Below are 18,019 nucleotides of genomic sequence, written 5' to 3'. Positions count from 1 at the left end.
ACATGTTCCCCTTGGTTTCCTCAAAGTGTGAGATCAAGACAATCCACTCAGTGTGTTTTTTTGAAAGTGGAGAAAGCATGTGGAGAATTGAGTTGGCCTAGTCAAGGTGCATGTTTCCCACTCAAAGCAGCAGTCGTCGTGGCCGAGTGGTTAAGGCGATAGACTAGAAATCTATTGGGATCTTCCCGCGCAGGTTCGAATCCTGCCGACGACGCAATCTTTTACAACTGTTTTCCGCTAACCACATGCAGACTTGCGACATCATGGTCAACGTACGTGGGGAATATGAGACCTTGTCCATTTTAGGTGCTAGAAAGATACCCAAGCTATACACAGTGTGGCACGTATCACCTACCTCCAGAATGCCATGCCAGCAACCTCGTTTTACACGGGTAACCCCTTCAGTGCCTGTGGTTGGAATCCTGCCGACGACGCAATCTTTTACAACTGTTTTCCGCTAACCACATGCAGACTTGCGACATCATGGTCCACGTACGTGGGGAATATGAGACCATGTCCATTTTAGGTGCTAGAAAGATATCCAAGCTATACACAGTGTGGCACGTATCACCTACCTCCAGAATGCCATGCCAGCAACCTCGTTTTACACGGGTAACCCCTTCAGTGCTTGTGGCTGTCTTTCCGGGGGCACACCCAACATTTACCACAAATCTACAACGTTAGGTGTGCATGGATAGGAGATTTTGCAAAAGAATATGGAGGGCGAGTACAGTCACACTCTTGACCACATGTTCCCCTTGGTTTCCTCAAAGTGTGAGATCAAGACAATCCACTCAGTGTGTTTTTTGAAAGTTACTTGCATGTGGAGAATTGAGTTGGCCTAGTCAAGGCGCCTGTTTCCCTCTCAAAGCAGCAGTCGTCGTGGCCGAGTGGTTAAGGCGATAGACTAGAAATCTATTGGGATCTTCCCGCGCAGGTTCGAATCCTGCCGACGACGCAATCTTTTACAACTGTTTTCCGCTAACCACATGCAGACTTGCGACATCATGGTCCACGTACGTGGGGAATATGAGACCTTGTCCATTTTAGGTGCTAGAAAGGTATCCAAGCTATACACAGTGTGGCACGTATCACCTACGTCGAGAATGCCATGCCAGCAACCTCGTTTTATACGGGTAACCCCTTCAGTGCCTGTGGTTGGAATCCTGCCGACGACGCAATCTTTTGCAACTGTTTTCCGCTAACCACATGCAGACTTGCGACATCATGGTCCACGTACGTGGGGAATATGAGACCATGTCCATTTTAGGTGCTAGAAAGATACCCAAGCTATACACAGTGTGGCACGTATCACCTACCTCCAGAATGCCATGCCAGCAACCTCGTTTTACACGGGTAACCCCTTCAGTGCTTGTGGCTGTCTTTCCGGGGGCACACCCAACATTTACCACAAATCTACAATGTTAGGTGTGCATGGATAGGAGATTTTGCAAAAGAATATTGAGGGCGAGTACAGTCACACTCTTGACCACATGTTCCCCTTGGTTTCCTCAAAGTGTGAGATCAAGACAATCCACTCAGTGAGTAGTATAGACAATGGGGGTTCTGGACCAGTTCCACTGGAGCCGGATTTATATACCTATACCACCACTACAGGGGGAATATTTTATGCCAAAATGATTATGCGATTCAACGATAGTCATGAGATTAAACTAAATTGACCACCACCTGGAGTCTATGATATAAATTTTAATAGGTAATGGGGGTTTTGGCTCACTTCCACTGGAACCGGATTTATATACCTATACTGCGACTACAGGTAGCATTTTTTATGTGTAAATGACTATGCGATTCAACGATAGTCATGAGATTCAGCTAAATTGACTCTAGCTCACCAATACCTGGGGCCAATCATTGCTTTAGATGAGTCTAACTGGTAATAAAAATATTCTTCATTATTTTTATCGATAAAGCGATATTCAACATTTTTATTAAGTTCTTCGTTCATTTTACTAGGAGACCAGACTATATAACTACACTCTTTTTGTAAATTGATAAGAAACAATTGATTACCGTATTTGGTTGGTTTGACATCACTGATATAATAAAAACCTTGTGGTAATTCTCTCCATTTAATAGTTTTTTCCATTATTATATATTTATGTAAGCATTTGTCTAAATGTAATCACACGATAGTAAGCAATTTATTTTTAATCTCCAACCAGTTCTTTGGTTTTGGCACGGAATAATTGACGCGCTTGTTGCCTCCCCTGTTCTATGAACTTTTTTTTATCGTCTTCGCTAATACCACTGGTCTTACGAGATTTTGATCGAATCTCCTGCTTCATTTCATTGTATTTTGAGAGTTCCGACAGCACTAAACGAAACTCATCCTCGGATATCTTACAATCGGCCATTGCTGTCGAAATATGATCCTCAATGCTGTTCAACTTTGCTTCGGCGAGTATCCGAATACTATCGTGTTTTAATGCTTTCTTTTGCAACCTACGAGAAATGAATTTTATCGCTATTCCTGTCAGTCCCGAGACTCCGGCACCTATTTCCATGCCGAGCACGATAGGCGCGGCGATTATAGTTGATAGTAAACTGACACCGGCTACACCGAGTCCCATGCCAGCCACTACAAGAGCGGTGTCAACTCCGTCCAGAGCATTCACGTCTCTGCGATACTTTTTATACAATCCAAGTCTCAACTCCCTATCCTTTTCTATTCGATGTTTTATGTCGCTTATTTGATGTAATCGAAATCCATCAACAGTTTCCATCTTTTCATCGAGCGCTGGATATAAACTCATAGTGTATATCACGAATATATAATAGTCTTTAATTGGTCTTGCTTAAATGTTTTGATAGTATACATCAACCTTATCAAATGTATATTATACGGTAAGAATATCTTAGTAAGAGAAATTCTGTCACTTTTAATAATTTGAACCCCCTCGAGGGTTGTAACGGGTGATGCACCGACATGAATAATACTGCAACGTTGACGCTCGTGTTTCTTGAGCCATTTAATCGATAGACCTGGTAATATTTCGAAGTCATCTACCGGTGCATCTCCGAACAAGACTTCAATAATAAGCGTAGAAATATTAGGTATTGCACTCAAGTTAACTTTAATATCATCGAATTCTGTAACCAAATTTAAACTAACATTTTGGATTGCCGGACGACTATATAACATATGACCTGGTTTTTCTGGCAGGGGAGTGACTAAAACACTTTTTCGTTTTGACGGGATATAGGCCGCGAGTACGATGCCACTATTTATTATCTTAGTTAAATTATGTCCCTTACCCATCATCGGATAAGGTGGGGTAATGGCGATATTCAGCAGCCACTTGATGTTTGCTTCGACCATAGTCCATTTATTCTCACTGTTGTAAATAATATTGTACGGAGTGGTTTTAAGGAGTCTACTAACGTCGGCATCGCTTAAATCTTCTAGATTACCCGTGAATGTAACTTCTTTCCGCTTGTATACATTATCGTGTAAGTGTAAAGCGTATAACTTACCATTGGTACCGGGTTTACCGAATCCTTCTGTGTCTCCGAGATCGGAAAGCGCAATTGTATTACATTGTCTTATCGTTCCAGGGCCTGATGCATCAACCATTATTTATAATATGGAGTGTTACACTTAAGTATCCTATATGTACAGGTTGGTGTTTTACATCTAATACAGAAATTTTGAGGTCTGAAATAATACCCCGCTTTAATTTTTTATATTGTAATGTTGAGAAAGATTCCGTTCTGCCACTATTGTATTTTTCATTTTTCACTGGAATAGATCTCAGCAGAGTTGAAGGACTTTGGATTTGAATATTATCCGTCATGCTTATTTGATCAAGATGGATGTACAACTCTTTATAGGGAGCTAAATCGGGTAAATAGAGTCCCTGATCTGATGTATTGATTACTGCTACTTGTCCTCTCCATCCAAGTGTGTATGCTAAGTTACTGTAAAGCTTTACACCCTTTTTTCCAGCGCTTAATTTTATTTTCCCATTCGCTTCATTTTGTGCGAGACTAGCTCCATTAGGCTTAAAAAATTCATCATTGAGTGAGCATACACTGTAATACCCATCAGGTATAATAATGTATTTGTCAACAACATTGTAGTCGTTTTCATCTAATATAAACATCTCATTATTTCCTCTCGTAGCATTTATATTGGTCCACCGTGGGTAATACGTTACATCGCATAGAGCTACTTCGAGTTGTCCATCCGAGTTATCGATAGTTTGAAGCAGTTCAATAGACTGGCCATTTGTTATTCCCGGGAGTGTAACATACATATTAAATATACAATGATACTATATCATAACTTAAATATGAAATCGAGATACATTACTAATCAATCGATTATAGTAACTGCCTCTGGTGCTGAATTTTTCGTTAAATTCCACGATATCTTTGAAAAATACAGTTTCACGGCAACTAATGATAAAATGGTGAACGATTGGTTTCACAATCCGATGCAATTTTGGCAGAATCAGTTAAACTTTGCCATATGGTGTGCCACAACGGGATGTGGCGTATCTGTTAATGCCCCAGGATTTAAACTATATAAGTCTGTTATATTATTTCACGTGTACTATCAGATTAGACGTATACTTAAAGAAATTAATGCTCCATTACTGCTGGATCCAGCATGGAATCACGCCAATAATATTTATGATAAGAGGGCCTTCGAACGTATTTGTAATGAATTTAATGTTTCTACGAGTAAAGATTGGCGCATTAAAGGACCTAGCCATGGTCTAGGTATTCCGTACTCTGGACAAAGAACTATTAAAGATAAAAGCGATTATTTAATTAAAGAGGGTGTGATCCCTTCAAGATTTGCTCTCTCGGATAAACAGTTTAGAGCAGATCGTATGAACTTTGAGAGTGGCATTCCTTATATTATAACAAAGTTTGTGCATCCAAACGATACAACAGACGCTTGGAATGAATTTCTTAATGATAAAACGGAAAATAATTTTACTAACCCAGGATTTGAAAGAGTTAATGAATCAATAAGAACTTATGTATGGGCAATTCTCGGTGCACAATCGCAAACACGAACGTCCATTATCGGTACTGGGACGGCGTTCGATGCGCAAAAACAGTTTGTCGCAAACGTGGAGGACGCCATTAATTCACCAGTTGACATACCATCGTCTATAAAGCGTTTTCAAGATGCATTACAGTACGCTCAATCCAAAGTGGACTACGTTTATGCACCGGGACTATACATGTCTCCGAGTAATATGGAACTTAAGATCGGTCAAGTGATAGGCTATAATAATAAAATTGTTATCGCTACCGATCAACAAAAACCAGGTATAAATTCAGATATGAACGTCGAATTAATAACGCAAACGATCACGGGCGAAAAGGGAATAGTCAAGCCACAAACACCAACTATCGCTCAACCATCTACTGATGCACAAGTGTCACCGCATATTGCGGTTACAAATCAACAACATATCGATGAAAAAACAGCGCTGGTAGTGGGTGGAGTCTCGGTTGGCTTACTCATGATTTGGTTAAATAGTCTTTAGCGAATACGTACAACAACCCTGCAATTGCTACGATCAACCCCCACAAGTTTTGACTAAGCCAAGTGGTGGTCTTAGCTAATAAATTCAATAGCCAGGAAACAACACTCCCAATTATACCGGGAAGTGCGGCCGCGGCTTTCTCAGCTAGCTTTCCCAGTGCTGAACCTAATGCTTTTAAATGCTTTTTTATCCACTCTTTTGTACCGTTTTTATCGTTAGGCGGTGATCCGCCTCCACCTGTACCACCTGTTAACGAGAGAGTCAAAGTCGATATAATAAATCCCAACGCGGTTAAAATACTGGCAATTGTTATTCCCTGTTCTCTGAACAATGTTTTAATTTTATCGGCCAGTGTAGTGTCATCGTTGAGGACTTGATCGATAGTTTCTCGAATACGACTGATTTGTGAACGAAGTGCCTTTCTATTACTGGAAGCTGCTTCGAGGCGGGCCAATCTTTCCTCTTCTAGGTTACGCAATCTTTCAGCAACGCGGCGTCTACTGAATTCATCGCCAGCCTGTTCGTGTTTTGTTTTCTCTCGAGCTTTATGTTTGTCGATTTCCAGTTCTTTGGTTTTGGCACGGAATAATTGACGCGCTTGTTGCCTCCCCTGTTCTATGAACTTTTTTTTTATCGTCTTCGCTAATACCACTGGTCTTACGAGATTTTGATCGAATCTCCTGCTTCATTTCATTGTATTTTGAGAGTTCCGACAGCACTAAACGAAACTCATCCTCGGATATCTTACAATCGGCCATTGCTGTCGAAATATGATCCTCAATGCTGTTCAACTTTGCTTCGGCGAGTATCCGAATACTATCGTGTTTTAATGCTTTCTTTTGCAACCTACGAGAAATGAATTTTATCGCTATTCCTGTCAGTCCCGAGACTCCGGCACCTATTTCCATGCCGAGCACGATAGGCGCGGCGATTATAGTTGATAGTAAACTGACACCGGCTACACCGAGTCCCATGCCAGCCACTACAAGAGCGGTGTCAACTCCGTCCAGAGCATTCACGGCTCTGCGATACTTTTTATACAATCCAAGTCTCAACTCCCTATCCTTTTCTATTCGATGTTTTATGTCGCTTATTTGATGTAATCGAAATCCATCAACAGTTTCCATCTTTTCATCGAGCGCTGGATATAAACTCATAGTGTATATCACGAATATATAATAGTCTTTAATTGGTCTTGCTTAAATGTTTTGATAGTATACATCAACCTTATCAAATGTATATTATACGGTAAGAATATCTTAGTAAGAGAAATTCTGTCACTTTTAATAATTTGAACCCCCTCATCACGAACAAAGCCGATGCCTTTTTTAGCTGCTATCGTAGACAAGGCTAGGGGCTTACGAGTACGAGAATGCATAAGATCAATATCCGGAGCGCCACTCAGTCGCAATATTCCTTTACTATCTATCGTAAACTTTGAATAGTCACGGCCTATTGGGTTAACATAATTTTTATCTTCTTTTAAGGCATCGTAATAATCATTGACAGTTGATTGTAAAAGTTCATCGTTAAGATTTGTGCCACCAAAGTCAGTATCTTCGATTGGGTTATCAAAGTCACCAAAGGTACTTAGATCAAAGTCATTATGTTCAAAATTAGTCATTTTTATATTAAACATAGGGTACATGTTTTCAATATAACAATGTCTTCACAATACGGACGCAAGTTAAACCCACAACGTAGACTTCGAGATCCATTAGGGGTCAAAGCAATTCGTCAGTCTGTAACTATAACTAATAACCCTAGTACCATCGATCAGAATCAAACGCTTCTGGTTCGCTTTCCTAATCTCGGTGCACACGATGTGTTAGTTCCGGGAACTGTCCGACTAGCATTTACGATTGTTTTGAATTGTACCGACGTTAACAGGGAGCCGGTTCAGAACTTAGGTCGTGCTATCGTTAAGAAAATCGCTATTAAAATTAGCGGTAATGAGGTTTTGAGTATCGACGATAGCGATGTATACTATTGTTACATGGATCTCTGGAGAACGGATAAAGAGCGGGAAAACTTACAGTACCAAGGTATTTGTAATAAGAACACATTGAGACTGCGCGTAGATGCTTCTAGTGGTGATGGTACTGTCGTAAAAGATCAGGCCGTTGCCGACGCATTAGGTAACCGATTCTATATTCCCCTAGACTTTGAATTACTAGATTCCCACATGCCTTTTTATCAAGCATCCCTAGGCGATAGGTTAGAACACGAACTCACTTTTAACGACTACGGTAGAGTAATCAGATCCGCTGAAGATGCTAGCTATTCCATTGACAATATCTCGCTGGAGTACGATATGATAACGGATCCCGAATTAGCAAGACAAATTCGTAACCAGTATTCGGGAAGTTTAGCCATTTTGTACGATCGCGTGCTGCGACATCGAAAGATCACGAGGGACAAAAAAGATACGATGTGGAATATCAATCTAAACGTCCCCACGAGGTCGTTGAAGGGTATTTTAATGTTGTTCGAGGACCCCTCCGATGCGTTTAAAAGAAATACCGAGAAGTTCTACAATCCCAAGATTACAAAAGTAGAATTGACTATCGAGGGCGTTCCTAATCAACTATACAGCCAAGGAATGCTAGCGTATCACCAGTGGGATGAGATTAAAAAACTTCCTTCTATAAAACGTTCTCCGGAAGTTAACGCAGTTGTGAAAGATCTGTCTCTCGGGAGTGTATCGATGGGTGAATACCTCACCTCGAAGTACGCTTTATGGCTCGACATGCGAACAACGGACGATGACCAATCACACGGCAGTGGGAGGAGAATAGAAAATGCTAGCGAGGGTGTCACCATACAGATAACGAAGCTCGGGGAATCAGCTGGTAAATTAAACATATATTTATACGTGATTATGGATGCGCAACTTAATATACAGAATGGGAGATTCGTGCAAGCAATCTATTGATAATCTTTTACCTAAAGATCCTCACTGCGCTATCATATGCGGGCAAATGGGCTGTGGAAAAACAGCTTTTATTCTAGATATTTTAGAAAGTCATTATCGGGACGTTTTCGATCATATTATTATTCTGTGCACGACTATAAGCGTTAATAAAACATACTTATCGAGAGATTGGGTAATGAATGATGACGGGGTACACAGAGTCGATCCGGGCGATCGTTTACAAGACTGTCTCCGAGTATGTCACGAAAAATACAAAGGAGAATCAACCCTTTTCGTAATAGACAACTGCAGCGCGAGTAAAGAACTAACAAAAAAGAAAGATATGCTTTCGTATTTAGCATTCTCCGGACGTCATACTCAACATAGCGTTTGGGTACTTACTCAAAAATACAACTCTGTCCTGAAAGATCTCAGAGAGCAGACCAAATGGGTAGCGCTGTTTCATTGCAAAGATCGAGATTCATTCGAGGAATGTTTACGCGAAAATGATGTCATTTATACCAAGGGTGAACGTGACAAAGTCAGAAAAGTGTTAGCAGCAACGAAGCACTGTAAACTCGTATTAAAAACCGATCAACCAGCTGCTTATGCAATTGCTTAGCAAAATGTAGCAAAAATGTAGCAAAAATATAGCAAAATGTAGCAAAATGTAGCAAATTGAACATTAGCGGTTAATATTACATAAAATGTGGTTCGAAATCATCATTCTTTCGCAACAGTTCATTATTACGGGGTGTATTGGATATGTCATATTATATTATGTTAGACTTAAATATCTCCTTAGGTATTACATTATGGAATGCGACAAACTCATCGAACAAATGCTCAAAGAATCTGAGCCTGATCAACATACACATCAACATGCAGATAAACTTAGAGAAAGACTCGCGGCTTTGGTAGCCGGTGGAAAATGTTCCCAATATTTGGGAGAAAATTATACCATCGAAAAAATTGATAACATGACCGACGAGGAGATTAAAAAACTGTACGCGCGTTACGAGTCTAGACTGGGAGCTACCATGACTAAAACGATAGGGTCGTCTATATTACAACTATACACAGTCGTAGCTAGTACGTTTCTCCCCATCCCGGCAGAACATCGCATGTATTTATGCGAATCTCTAGAGAAAGACCCATTCATCGAACACGCTATAAGCTCAGTGAGCTGTGAGTTTTATCATAGATTCGGAATGTTCTTAGCTCCATTCACCACAGCTTTAATAACGGCTAGGTATTGTCAATTTAAACATAAGTGCCCACTAAATAATATAAATGGAGACTCAACAGATTGCGGAAACACAACAGGTGACACCACAACAGACACAACAGATTGCGGAAACGGAACCACATGTGAATGAGGATGCACCACAAACAAAAAAACAACCCAGAGTTACTAAGAACCCCCAAAAAATAGCTGCAGGAAAAAAGGGAGGGCTGGCGCGCAAAGCAAAATTAATAAATAATTCAAATCCGATTAAAACATGGGCACTAGTAGGAGTTGCTGGTATAGCGGCTGTATGGTTCTTTTATAAGACCGGAGAAGAGAAAACGTCACCCCCTATGCAACAACAAGTTCAATTAGAGGTAAGTCCTCATATAATGCTATAAGAAGCATGACTACTCCAGTTACAGACGGTAAAATGTTGGTAAACGCGACGTATCATTCAGCGATGATCACCGGCTTGGCCATTGGCTATGCTCGTATGGCTAAAGCCACACCTCCCAAGCTAGATTTTAATGGATTTGATATAGGTATGATGGTTCTGGATATTGGATTAGCTATGGCAACGTAGGATATGCTCATCAAACAAGGACTTATCCCGGAAGACATAATGAAGTAATTAAACATTTGAATATTTATATTCATATGGCATCAATTGCGATGATGGTCGGTGGAGCTGTTGTTAATGCTCTAGCTTTTTCGGGGAGTAATTATTTATTTTCCAGTATGAGGGAATCAAACGCTAAAGAAGTTGAAGAGGAGCGTAAACGACATAATAAAGCTTTAGAACAATACCAAGCAGCCCAGTTACAATATACGCAGCAGAGAATGAAGAGATTAGACTTTATTCATGAAAAACTGATTAAAGAAGGACATTCAATTCAAACGTTTAAGGATGTCGAATCCGCCATGCACGAATACTTCCTCGTTTATGGGAAAAAACTCGACCCAATACCTAGACCAACAATGAGTCAGTTTTATACACCCTCAGAGGCTCAGAAAGACCGAGAGGTCGCATTTGTTATTATGGGGTTATCTGCTCTATTGATTTTCAGCTATACAATAGTGTAGATGTGATTTGCATTTAGACAAATGATATGATAGATGTATATACCATGAATAACTGCAAGTTTACACTCATGGGGAAGACGACTCTATGTAACCGCCGCTGTGTTGAAATTTACTGCGGTATACACAATTATTACATCAAGCGTGGACACATAAACTATACGTGTTCTGAATGCGGGATAGGGGTCAAAGGTCGTTATTGTTTATGTAAGAAACACGGTGCTGATAGGGTCAGGAATCAGGATTATTTATGCTAGGAAGAGAGATTACATCAATGAGAGGAATAGGTTGGGGAGAATACGTATTTAGATATATGAAAACAACCAATTAGACATTTGTTTCATTTTGCATATACCATTCAACCACTATGGTTTTTGTCAGAGAGTTGAAGGCTATGGCAAAGCAACGTGGTCTACGTGGATATTCTTGTTTGAGAAAAGCTGAATTGATTACCTTACTCGGTTTGGAATACAACAGACCACAGACTGTTAGAGAACTCAAAGTTCGAGCGAGAAACAGTGGGCTGAGAGGTTATTCTCGAATGAGAAGAGCTAAATTGATCGCTTTACTAGATAATAATCAACAAGAACAAGACGAGGATGATAATAATCAACAACAACAAGAATTAATATTTGTACCCACATCTGCCGGCGTTGGTAAATATCTAAGAGGTTGGAAGATGGATATTAATTCCAACATGGATGTTAACGATATTAAGCCCATCATATCGAGTAAAATTAACGAGGAATTAGATGATTTACAAAGTATAAAATACCAGCTGACGATTAAAATGTCATTGAGTAAAAGTAACGCAGACGATAGTGTCGAATATACCAAACCATATTTCCGAAGCAATCAAGAAGTTATAACCGAATCCGATACTATAGACGCATCATTAGATACATCAATTCAGAGGATACAGGAAACTTTAGAACGCTGGACTAATAGAGGTTCGGGTTGGGGTGTGGATAAAATCGATAGTTTATATTTAGATATAGCAAATTATATGCCCTTCAAAGGTGGATCTTATATAGATTTACCCCCGTATTATAAGAAGAAAAAAGCCATAATTAACGTAAAAAAGAAATCCGATGATTGTTTAAGAATGATGATAAGATCTGCATTGTTCCCCGTAGACAAGCATCCGGATAGACCTTCTAGCTATCCCCAAAACGATGGACTCAACTTCGATGGTATAGACGAACCTACACCAATATCGCAAATTGATAAGGTGGAAAAGCAAAATAATTTAGCTATAAATGTTTTCGGACATTCTAAAGGAATTGTTGTACACAGGATAAGCTCCGCTCCGGAACATATTCCCAGAATCAATTCATTTCTGATCGAAAAAGATGGTAAATATCATTATACATGGATAAAGAGTTTAAACAGGGTGCTATACGATCAAACAAAACATAAGGAAAAGAAATATTTCTGCGAAAGATGCCTGCATGGGTACAGCAGACAAGATCTATTAGAAGCGCATAAAGAAGACTGTAGAGGTGTTGGACAGAATGCTATCAGGATCGATATGCCTAAAGAGGGAAAAAATATATTAAAATTTGAACACTATTGTAATCAAATGCCAGTACCGTACGTAATTTACGCCGACTTCGAAGCGCTTATCAAACCCATAGAAAATACCAGCCAAGATAATAATACGTACAAAACTCAAGAACATATTCCTTGTGGGTTTGGATATATAGTTGTAAGGTATGATGGGAAAACAAACACTCCCGTGATTTACAGAGGTCCCGATGCAGCGGGAAAGTTCCTAGAATATCTACAAAATGAAGAGAGAATAATCAGGGAAAAATTATCGTGTAAGAAACCCATGCGTATGACGATAGATGATTGGAGGGCCCACAAGAAGTCAACGAGTTGTCACGTTTGTAATAAACCCCTGGATGGGGATTCCGTAAGAGATCATTGTCACGTCACGGGTAATTATCGGGGAGCCACGCATAACGAGTGTAACTTGAAACTAAAAATGAATGCTCAAACAATACCCATCCCCGTTGTGTTTCACAACCTTAGAGGATACGATTCACATCTCATTATGCAAGCTATCTCAAAGACTGACGGCGGCTTAACGTGCATTCCTAACTATATGGAAAAATACATATCGTTCTCGTTGACTAAACCTATACATTATAGGGACAAGGATGGGAAATCTAGAATATAACAAAGTAATGGGCTTAGATTCATAGACTCCGTACAGTTTCTGTTATCTTCCCTGGACAATTTAGCTAAAGCGAACAATCCCGATGACTTCGCTATAACAAATCAATATACAGATAAGATAACTCGTCATTTGTTGCTGAGAAAAGGTGTATATCCTTACGAATATATGGATGATTGGTCTAGATTCGAAGAAACTGAATTACCACCCCTCGAATCATTCTATAGTAACTTAACGGAATCTAGAATAACAGATGCCGATTATGAACACGCTCTGACGGTCTGGGATAAATTAGGTTGTAAGAATTTAGGTGATTATCACGATCTGTACTTAAAAACCGATGTACTGTTACTCGCCGATATATTCGAGATATTTAGAAAGACGTGTTTAAAACAATACGGCTTGGACCCGGCATGGTACTATTCCAGTCCCGGACTATCATGGGATGCATTGTTGAAGAAGACCGGCGTAGAACTAAAACTACTCACAGATTACGATATGCACTTGTTTATTGTGAAAGGATTAAGAGGGGGTATATCGATGGCAGCGAAAAGGTATTCCAAGGCTAATAATAAATTAGTGGAAGGATACGATCCGAGTAAACCCGACACACATAAATTATATCTCGACGCTAACAATTTGTACGGATGGGCTATGAGTCAACCTTTACCCACGGGTGGTTTTGAATGGGTCAATGTGAATGATATCAATAATAATAATGATGAGAATAAAGGGTACATACTAGAAGTTGACCTAGAATATCCAAGTTCCTTACATAAAGATCATAACAGTTATCCGCTAGCTCCCGAAAGATTAATGGTAAATAAAGATTGGATGTCAGAATATCAACGGTCCTTGATGGGTAATAGTAGGTTAGCTAACGTAGAAAAACTCGTACCAAATTTGATGGATAAGACAAAATATATAGTTCACTACAGAAATCTCCAGTTATATCTATCGTTAGGTATGAAACTTAAGAAAATACACAGAGTTCTAAAGTTTGATCAAAGCCCTTGGATGGAGCCCTATATAAGGTTGAACACAGATTTAAGAAAGATAGCCACCAGCGATTTCGAAAAGAATCTGTATAAGCTCATGAATAACTCGGTATTCGGTAAAACTATGGAGAATCTAAGGAAGCATGTTGATGTTAAATTAGTCAGATCTAATGAGGAAGAAAGACTCAGGAAACTTATAGCCAGTCCGGCTTTTAACAGAAGCAAGATATTCGATAACGACTTAGCCGCGTTGCATATGCAGAAGAGTAATATAAAATTCAACAGACCGGTGTACGTCGGTATGAGTATTCTCGACTTGTCAAAACACTTAATGTATGACTTTTATTACAACGAACTTAAGAAGCAATACGGCGATAGATGCGAGGTGTTATATACCGACACAGATTCTTTGTGGATGGAAATACAAACCGAGGATGTGTATAAAGATATGGCAGAAAAAATAGATATGTACGACACGAGCGATTACCCAAAAGATAATCCACTGCACAGTGTAGTAAATAAAAAGGTGTTAGGTAAGATGAAGGATGAATGTGCTGGGACCCCTATAGCGGAGTATGTGGGATTAAGACCTAAGATGTATTCTATAAAAAAGTCTGATAATGGAGAGATAAGAAAAGCCAAGGGCGTTAAGAAGTATGTTGTAAAAAAGCATATCAAACACGAACAGTATAAAGAATCATTATTCAACGGTAGAACGTTCAAACACGAGATGAACTCTTTAAGAAGTTACGATCATAGGATATATGGATTAAGAATGAACAAGACATCATTATCCCCCTTAGATACAAAGAGATGGATTGATAATGATGGTGTAACTACCTATGCTTATGGTTATGGTGGTAATACCGTACCGTCGGGAACTATGAACAACTCTTCTCGTACAAATGCCCTACCCGGTCCATCTTGAAGATAATAAAGAATAGGCTCTCCTTCTTTCATAACCAATCGACTAATGTTATACGTCTTAAGGGACCATATGGGATCGGTTGCGCGACGTAGGCCTCTTTCGAGTTCACCTGCCTGGTATAGATATCTTACCCTTACTCTATCCGGAAGTTTTTGTTCTTTGCCTCTCCTCGGTGCTGAAGATTCGGAAGTCAAGGATTTCATTTTAATCGCATCGGATGGTTTCTTCCCTATTAATCTCGTCACTTCATTATTTAGCGCTGATACAACGGCTGATAATCGTGTCACCCATTCGGTTGATCTCAATCTCTCGGATTTCATTTCGATCCCATACTGATAGCCAAACAAACGTTCCGCTAGAGTCCGGTTAAATCTTTCGACGATGGCTTGACTACGGTGGGCCTTTCTTTCACCACGGACGATTTTGACATTGTGCTTTGTTAAAAGTTTAGTTATCGATCCCATAAACTCGCGACCGGGATCTACTTGAAATAGCTTAGGCCATTTTAGCGGTCCGCGTTTATATATGCGGCTCAGTGCATTAGCTACTTCTGTTGAATCTTTCGAGGTTAATGGCTCAGCCTCTTTGTATTGACTAGCCACATCCACTACTGTTAAAGCGTATTTATGCGTTTTGCGTTTTACCTTATCGTGGGGAAGAAACAAGAGGTCAGCCTGATGAACTTCATTCGTCGTAGAAATATCAAACTTCTTCCTCGGTATATAACGCGGTGCCGGTAAATATATTTGCCACAACGCTTGTTTCTTTAACCAATCCTTGGCCACATCTTTAGATACCTTTGCCGCGGTGGCTAATTTTTTTATTGCTCCTACACCTTTCCAATATCCTCGTGGGCTATAGTAAATTTTATTCATTATTAATTAATATTGATGTTTCGTTTAATACATCTCATGACTATCATTGAATCGCATAATCATTTTGGCATAAAAAATTCCATCTGTAGTAGCACTATAGGTATATGAATCTGGCTCGAGTGGAAGTGGTCCAGAACCATCATTACCTATAAAAATTTATATCATAGACTCCAGGTGGTGGTCAATTTAGCTGAATCTCATGACTATCGTTGAATCGCATAGTCATTTACACATAAAAAATGCTACCTGTAGTAGCAGTATAAGTATATGAATCCTGCTCCAGTGGAAGTGGTCCAGAACCCCCATTACCTATTAAAATTTATATCATAGACTCCAGGTGGTGGTCAATTTATTTTAATCTCATGACTATCGTTGAATCGCATAATCATTTTGGCATAAAATATTCCCCCTGTAGTGGTGGTATAGGTATTTAAATCCGGCTCCAGTGGAAGTGGTCCAGAACCCCCATTACCTATACTACTCAGTGTGTTTTTTGAAAGTTACTTGCATGTGGAGAATTGAGTTGGCCTAGTCAAGGCGCCTGTTTCCCACTGAAAGCAGCAGTCGTCGTGGCCGAGTGGTTAAGGCGATAGACAAGAAATCTATTGGGATCTTCCCGCGCAGGTTCGAATCCTGCCGACGACGCAATCTTTTACAACTGTTTTCCGCTAACCACATGCAGACTTGCGACATCATGGTCCACGTACGTGGGGAATATGAGACCTTGTCCATTTTAGGTGCTAGAAAGATATCCAAGCTATACACAGTGTGGCACGTATCACCTACCTCCAGAATGCCATGCCAGCAACCTCGTTTTACACGGGTAACCCCTTCAGTGCTTGTGGCTGTCTTTCCGGGGGCACACCCAACATTTACCACAAATCTACAACGTTAGGTGTGCATGGATAGGAGATTTTGCAAAAGAATATGGAGGGCGAGTACAGTCACACTCTTGACCACATGTTCCCCTTGGTTTCCTCAAAGTTTGAGATCAAGACAATCCACTCAGTGTTTTTTTTTGAAAGTGGAGAATGCATGTGGAGAATTGAGTTGGCCTAGTCAAGGTGCATGTTTCCCACTCAAAACAGCAGTCGTTGTGGCCGAGTGGTTAAGGCGATAGACTAGAAATCTATTGGGATCTTCCCGCGCAGGTTCGAATCCTGCCGACGACGCAATCGTTTACAACTGTTTTCCGCTAACCACATGCAGACTTGCGACATCATGGTCCACGTACGTGGGGAATATGAGACCATGTCCATTTTAGGTGCTAGAAAGATACCCAAGCTATACACAGTGTGGCACGTATCACCTACCTCCAGAATGCCATGCTAGCAACCTCGTTTTACACGGGTAACCCCTTCAGTGCCTGTGGCTGTCTTCAGCCGGAAGCACACCCAACATTTACCACAAATCTACAACATTAGGTGTGCATGGATAGGAGATATTGCAAAAGAATATGGAGGGCGAGTACAGTCACACTCTTGACCACATGTTCCCCTTGGTTTCCACAAAGTCTGAGATCAAGACAATCCACTCAGTGTGTTTTTTGAAAGTTACTTGCATGTGGAGAATTGAGTTGGCCTAGTCAAGGCGCATGTTTCCCACTCAAAGCAGCAGTCGTCGTGGCCGAGTGGTTAAGGCGATAGACTAGAAATCTATTGGGATCTTCCCGCGCAGGTTCGAATCCTGCCGACGACGCAATATTTTACAACTGTTTTCCGCTAACCACATGCAGACTTGCGACATCATGGTCCACGTACGTGGGGAATATGAGACCTTGTCCATTTTAGGTGCTAGAAAGATACCCAAGCTATACACAGTGTGGCACGTATCACCTACCTCCAGAATGCCATGCCAGCAACCTCGTTTTACACGGGTAACCCCTCCAGTGCCTGCATAAGGGAAAATTACAATATATAGAAAATATACAATTCGTATATATGGTATATCCAAAAAATATACAGTTTTGTATATATGGTGTTTTCAAAAATACACAATTTTGTATATATGAATAGATTTTACCACGGGATTGCCTAAAAGTCGGGCCAAGAAAAGTCGGGCCGGGCCGGGCCAGCGGGTAATGCTAAAAATGGATTGCACAATAATAAAACGAAACGTGCATATCTAGGCAGATCTCAAATGTCCAGAAACGGATAGTTTTGCTCATTTAATTGAGTTTGAATCAAAATGTATCTTATAAACTGATAATTATAGCTACATACCGAGAGGTCATACCGAAAAGTCAGTGTCTTGATTCTCTCCATCAGAAGTGTTTGGCTT

At 40.2% G+C, this 18,019-nt stretch overlaps 5 non-coding genes across 5 annotated transcripts; all 5 read left to right on the top strand.

The window, feature by feature from the left end:
- The first annotated feature begins 132 nt into the window (after nt 1–132).
- Nucleotides 133–214, top strand: Trnas-aga (transfer RNA serine (anticodon AGA)). The gene has a single exon. It is a non-coding gene; the product is annotated as a tRNA-Ser (tRNA).
- Nucleotides 215–876: 662 nt separating this feature from the next.
- Trnas-aga (transfer RNA serine (anticodon AGA)) lies at nt 877–958 on the top strand. Its single transcript has one exon. It is a non-coding gene; the product is annotated as a tRNA-Ser (tRNA).
- Nucleotides 959–16,302: 15,344 nt separating this feature from the next.
- On the top strand, nt 16,303–16,384 carry Trnas-aga (transfer RNA serine (anticodon AGA)). The gene has a single exon. It is a non-coding gene; the product is annotated as a tRNA-Ser (tRNA).
- A 445-nt stretch (nt 16,385–16,829) lies between these two features.
- On the top strand, nt 16,830–16,911 carry Trnas-aga (transfer RNA serine (anticodon AGA)). The gene has a single exon. It is a non-coding gene; the product is annotated as a tRNA-Ser (tRNA).
- A 444-nt stretch (nt 16,912–17,355) lies between these two features.
- Nucleotides 17,356–17,437, top strand: Trnas-aga (transfer RNA serine (anticodon AGA)). Its single transcript has one exon. It is a non-coding gene; the product is annotated as a tRNA-Ser (tRNA).
- Nucleotides 17,438–18,019: the final 582 nt, after the last annotated feature.

This window comes from Haliotis cracherodii, unplaced genomic scaffold (genome assembly GCF_022045235.1).
Source record: "Haliotis cracherodii isolate W230 unplaced genomic scaffold, xgHalCrac1.p SCAF_21, whole genome shotgun sequence".
Classification (NCBI taxonomy): domain Eukaryota; kingdom Metazoa; phylum Mollusca; class Gastropoda; order Lepetellida; family Haliotidae; genus Haliotis; species Haliotis cracherodii.
This window is presented reverse-complemented; position numbering and strand designations above follow the sequence as displayed.